The sequence below is a fragment of the Lathyrus oleraceus genome, chromosome 5 (assembly GCF_024323335.1).
Source record: "Lathyrus oleraceus cultivar Zhongwan6 chromosome 5, CAAS_Psat_ZW6_1.0, whole genome shotgun sequence".
NCBI lineage: Eukaryota > Viridiplantae > Streptophyta > Magnoliopsida > Fabales > Fabaceae > Lathyrus > Lathyrus oleraceus.
The window spans coordinates 318425029-318431933 of record NC_066583.1 but is presented as its reverse complement, the minus strand read 5'-3'; positions in this window follow the sequence as shown (position 1 = coordinate 318431933).

Sequence of the window (6905 nt, the reverse complement as noted above, 5' to 3'; positions counted from 1 at the left end):
TCATCATTGATGCTCGCCGGAGTGGCCGGAGAAGATGACCGGAAACACTGTTCCGGTCATCTGGTTCGTTCCTAGGGTTTTCATGGAAGCGCTGCATGAACCGTTCGTTCCTCTGTTCGAAACCTTCCCAGCGCATTTCCAATTTATTTTTCTCAAGCGCTATTGTGAACCAAGCGCTCCTGTGTTCGATACTTGCTATTGCATTGTTCCTGAATTTTTTGGTTGAGCGCTTGTTTTACCTAAGGTGCAAGGGTTCGATCCCTGGTTGATGTGTTTTTTTGATTTAATTGCTCCAGCACCTTTGATCTTACATACCTGGGTTCAATTCCTGATGCATGCATGCTTCATTTTGAATTTCACATATTATTTCCAATTGATTCACATTATTTCCTTTTTTTTTCCAAATTGAAAAAATCATAACAAATTGAAAACTACTCCAAATTGATCCAAATTTTTGTCACAAGTTCATTTGAATGTCTATTATTTTGTGGTATTGATTTCTTGATTTTAGCACTTATGGATTTTTAATTGTGAACTGTTATTTGAACATGATACAAATGTAACATGTTGTGCTAAATGTTTTGTGGAATGCTCCTGCTTAATCCAATTGCCTTGAAATTTGACATGCTTATTCTATACATGTGACATGATCTTTTGGCTTTTGTTTGGCATTTTTAGCATTTTCCATCTCTGTTTTAGACACATGAATACATGGTGTGACAATGTGTGTCACACATTTTGATGTTGCTCTTGTTCATTTTCATTCCTAGGGCAATTGAGCTCTTCTGATTCTAATTTTTCACATGGTGCTTATGTTTAACATGTTGAGCTTGCATAAAAAATTTCATGATCATTGGGTTCATTTATGTTTTAATGTGCATTTTCCATTCTTGATGCCCAATTGTTGATCACATTGATTGCCTTTGCCCTATCTTGATTAATTGATGGCCTTGCCCTATGATTTGGTTTTGATCCTTTTTAGGACATGTTCTTACTTGATAAAATGTGCTTCATGTTGAATATCAACTTCTGTTTTGACTTTTTGCTTTTCCTTTGACCCTGGTCTTTGCACTAGTGGTTTTTACTCACCATTTGAGCTTTGTATTTCAGGTTCAAGCAATTAGCTCTAGTGGTTGATGTGATCTCATTACTTGAGATGCAAATTAACTTGTCCACTAACCTTTGTTGTGTTGTAGGTTCCTTGGTGATGAACTCACTTGAGTTGTTTACACATAGGGTTTGCATTGTGTAGATGATGAATAAGCACCACTGTTGTTGACTGTTTGATTTTTCTGAATATGATATTGACTGTTTGGCTTTTGTACAGGTACATTAGTCGCTTTTCGCTCTTGCTTGAGCTTTGCTTTGCTTGTGGTTGATATACCACCTAGGTAATCATCCTCTAACTCCATGTAGTCTGGAAGCCCTGTCGTTTCTTTTGGCAGGCATTTGGCTGAAGTCCTCCTTAAGAGGCAATGACTGTGTTTGTTTACTTTTGTGCTAAAGACCTCCTTGTCGAGGCATGTTACTTAAGTCCTCCTAAGTGAAGAGGCAATTGACAGATAGAAGGGATTAGCAATCAATCCCCTGTTATTCGTTGAGTCGTTCATTATGCTCGCACTACGTGCTGATGCTCTTGAACATAACCCAAGATCCTTGTATATAGAGTCAGTCAAGTGGAGTAGGGTCCCTCATTCTGGATCCCCATGTTTTCATTGATTTGAAGCTCACTCAAGCCCGGGTTAAGAGCTATGAGGTCTTACCCTCATTACCTTTTCATCTGCCTCACCCTAACTCTCAATGTTAGTGGTTAAGAGCTTCAGCATACCCCTATAGTTGGCTTGTTTGTCAAGGTTGATATGACCCCTTGACTAAAGCCCAGCCTTGTATGAGCCGCTTGTTTGCATATAGCGTGTGATACATGTGCTTGTTTACTTGTTGTTTAGGCTAGCTTGCTTCCTGTGCGAGTTAGGTTCTGATTAGAGACCTCAACTTAGGGATCATTTGCATGACAACTTCTAGGCTCGAGTCGTAGTCTCCCTATTAGTCTGTTATCTCCCTAGTCTCTGGTTAGGAGAGTTTCTTCCCTGTTAAGGGGAACTACGTCGCCCTGATTCTCATACCAGATGAGATACGTAGGCAGGAGATTGAGCAGATCTCTCCGGGCAAACTTTCTTTCTTTTTCAACCTTTTTCTTCTTTGCGTGTGTGTTTGTACACCCTTCGTTTGTTCGGAGTCTGATGTAAGTCCATCTATTGGCATTCGGTTTCCCGTTTGTTTGTCGTTTGTTCGGAGTCTGATATAAGTCCATCTATTGGCATTAGGTTTCCTGTTTGCGTTTGCTTGTTTGGAGTTGGATGTAAGTCCATTGATTGGCATTTCGTTTCCAGTTGGGTTTGATTTGACGTCTCAGCGTCTTGTTTCAGTGTCTTGTTTTGGCGTGCGTTAGCCGAGCTACGAGTGCTCTGATTCTTCCTCTGGTTAGAGAAGATACGTATGCATAGGATGCGATATCCTAGCAAGCATGTTCCCCATTTCCCTGAACTACGTCGACTCTGATGTTCGTTTCTGATAAACTACGTAGGCCCAGGATGCGACATCCTGCCGAGTCCATTTTCCCCGTTTTCTTTCACCTGTGTTTTATTCCAGTGTGTGTGCAGTTTTTGAGCAATTTATTCAGCAACCTTATTCTATTCTTTTGAGCGTGGATCCCGTCGAGTACGATGGACGTGAGGGGTGCTAATACCTTCCCCTTGCGTAACCGACTCCCGTACCTAGCAATCTCTGGTCGTAAGACCATTCCTTTCCCTTTTTCAGGTTTACTTCGAGCGTTTCCTTTCCCTCCTTTGGGATAAATAACGCACGGTGGCGGCTCTGTGTCTTTTCCCGCCGGTTGTTTTTCGCGAATGCGACAACCTAGAGCTAGTTTTGCTTGGAAAATCATTTTCTATGTTGAAACATTATAGGTCATTTTGTCTAAACCCTAATTTGAAAGTCAACTTCCCAAGGCCATAACTTGCTCAATTTTTATGAGATGAAAGATTTCCAAGTTTCACAATCAAATTCAATATGGCTACTTCAACTTTGATGTTTGGAGTGAGAGCAAATTCAACTTTTATGAGCATGTGATATGAGGTTACATTATAGGTCACTTTTGACCTATACCATTGAACAAGTGATTTTTCCAAACTTCAAAAATGCATAACTCTATCATTTCAAATCCAAATGACATGAAATTGGTGACTATTTCGAAGGTGTTTGAAATATGTACAACTTTGATGAAAACACTTTTCTCATTTGAAGCTCATATAAAAAGTTAAGCAAGGTGGAATATTGAGATATATGGCTTGACACTTAGAAAAAATTTCAATAATGTTGAAATTTCCAAAATTCCACCTCAAAATTCATCATGATACAAGCTTCAAATGGAAAAGTGTTGGACATGAAAGTTGTTCCTCTTGATCTCACCTTTCCAAAAAGTCCAATTTCATCCATTTTGGACAAGATTTGAATAGGATGCGCATGGCTTGAACATGGTATCATCATTTGGCAAAGATCAAACTTCAAGTTTCCATGTACACTTGCCTTGCAATCCAAGTTGATTTCAGACTCTCTCACACTCATTTGTGGACCTAAAGCAATGATCTCATGGGCATGTATACGCCCATGCATCCATGCATCATCCATTGCCAAACTTGGAAGTGGAATTTGAAGGTGCAAATATCATGAGTTGCAGCTATAAATAGAGACCTCTAGCATCAGAATTCAACACACATTCACGCCAGCTTTGATCCTAGACCCCTAACCCTTCCATTTGAAAGGATAATCCTGAGAATTTCATCTTGAAATTGAGTTTGAATCTCACTGTTTTGAGATTCAAAACTCCAGGGATCCAAGACCTTTTGTGCATTTCATTCTACTTCTGCAAGCATTCTGAGTGAGATCAAGCACGAGCCAAGGCAAGAACAGTTGAATCCAGACCTGCATTGAAGGTATTTTCCAGAAAATTTCATCTCTTCGATTCTCTCTTAATCTTGCTCAATTCTCTTGATTCTTTGGTTGTCTGAAGACCTACCAATGTAGGCAAGAAGATTGAGTTGCTTAGAGGTCAAATCGAAGCAACTCAGTTGACATACCTCAAAATTCAACTCCTCATATCTTTCTATATGTGAGGAGTTAGTTAAAATTGAGTTCAAAATCGTGCTCTATGCCATTTTTTCTTTCAGATCATGTCCTCCTTTTTCATTTATGATGTGGTGATGAATGGACCAGTCCGGCCTAGATCGCTTGAGAAGACGACCGGTGCTTTGCTCCGGCAATGATGTGGCACGGTCCAGAGCCATTAGATGGATTCAAAATATTTTAATCATGAGCGTACATATTGATTACCAAGCGTGTGGATGTTAGACTCAGGCGCACCATGGAACGCGCGCGCTCAACCACTGGATCTGCCATCTCCATTAATGAGGCAGATCAAGTGGTCCACGTTTTTTTTATTTTTTGATTTTAATTTTTATTCCTTTGATTTTCATTAATTCATATTAATTTTAATATTGATCCAAAAAATATGAGAGTTTCACCAAATATTTTCAAATATTTTCCTTATTCATATTCTGAATTAAAATTATTTTTTGGATCATTATTAATATTTTTCATGATTTAATTTATCTTTCATTTGTTTTTAATTGTTTAAAAATACTTTTAAATCTTTAAAAATTCTGAATTTTTTTCTCCAAGGTCCTTTGACCTTGTTTGACCTATGATAAATCTCATGGCCATTTATTTGATGTTTTGATGAGGTTTTAGGAATTTGACAAACCATATTTAATTTAAATGTATTATTTTAGTATTTTTAATTTGAATAAATGCCAAATAATTGTGATGACTTGTTTGTGTTTGACTCTTGTTGTTGGGCCTTGGTCAAGGTGGATTTGACTTTGTCAAGTTAATATCATTGGATTTAGGGGATTGATGGAATGTACATTCCATCTCCCAAAATGAATGGATGATATTAATTTGGTAAAAGTCCTCCTTTGACCAATTTGAGTTTTCATCTATTCCCCTCCCTCTTCATCTTATTCCCCTTCTTTATGCATTCATCTCATTTGGCCTAGGATATCTCTAAGTCCTAAAACTAGTTGATTGAAAACTTAACATGAGTATGGATGAGATTAGGCCACACCTTTTGCATATTCTTTTTGTGTGTGGTATGTTTTATGAGAATAATCCATAATATTATGTCTCTAACATGCATTAACACTAAAATTCTATTGCCCGACCTCAAATAGTTGTAACTTCTACATAAGTCCGATTACGATTGCTTAACATAGCGCTAAATTTGTGACATAAAAGGCATAACATTCTAGTTAGTGAGATTGTAAGTCTCCCCTCTTTCATGGTATTGTGTGGAAACTTGGTCTTTTTTCCTTCCTTTGGAAGATGTCTTGGTTCAAGGATCCATGCTTGTGATAAGTGGGTTGAGTGTTCTCCAAAGAATGTCTAAGAATGAAAAGCAAAAATCAAAATAATACTAACTTCTAACTCATTAACAACTAACTTTTAATTTCAAGCCATTTTACTTTAATGTAATTTAATTCTAGCTTTTATACATTTGTCATTGTTCATATCATTCTAATTGTTTATGTTAATGCAATTTTCACTTTGTCCACTTGGACCATATTGTGTGATATATCTTGTTTGTGTGGTCTTTGACCATTAATGTACATAATAACAACAAAAACCTTAAAAAAACTTTTGTGTGGACTGTTGGCTTGATCTTGGACAAATGGACTTAGAACTTAGGCAACATTCCTATGCTAAAGGACTTGGCCAATGTCAACTTGTTGAGAAACCAAGTGCTTGCAATTTGAAACTTCATCTGATACATCATTCAAGATCCCTCTGAGTTCATCTGCAACATGATCATTGTGAAGTTGTTATTTTAAATCTGTGACTTGTGGAATTCATCTGTTACATGGGCTATTTTGAAGAAGATCATGGAATGGATAAGCTTGGATGTGGCCATCTTTATTTGATGCCTTTTCTCTTCAAGATAATATAATTGTGCATTTGTGTGTTGCTTGATTCTAAAAGTCCAAGGGAATTCTGGGTTTCTATTGACATTCTTGTCTATTGGATTGCTACCCATTTGGTCAGATCTTTCCAACTCTTAACTTTTAATTTTGTGCATAGGTTTAATCTCTTCATCTTCTCCCCATTTCTTTAATTTCAAAATCTCTCCCTCCCTTTTCAAAATCTTCTTTGTTTGAACTTATTTTGTTCTAAACTTTGACCACTTTGTAAAAAGATAGAAACTTTGGCCTTATGCCATTGCATTTTCAAACTTCTTTTCTTAAATCAAACCTGCAAATAAACTTAACTATACTTGACTTAAACCTTCAAAAAGCCAAAAAGAACTAACTCATTCAAACCATTTTTAGGCCTTTGTGCCTTTCAAACTTAATTTTTGTTAAAAGAAATGCATCCACTTTGAAATTTGTATCATGAACTACGAGGTTTTGATCCCTCATTTTTATGTTGGTACGTAGGCACAAGACCGAAGGTCTTGCAAAACACAAAAATATAATTAATGAATTCTTTTCTCATCCCCCCATTCTATTTGTTTGTAAACATCATTTTATACCTAATAAATATGCACACAAAAAGGGCTCCCTAGGAGTATCTAGGACACTTTGGGTGCTAACACCTTCCCTCTGTGTAACCAACCCCCTTACCTGTAATCTCTGACATTTTATTAGTTTTGATTTGAAAACTTCTTACTATTGGGTTTTGTTCTTACTTTTTCCCTTTTCCCTTGGAAACAATAAAAGCGCGGTGGCGACTCTTGTTATTTGATCTCTATCTTATCCATAACTTGATGATCACGAATTTACTGCTACACACAA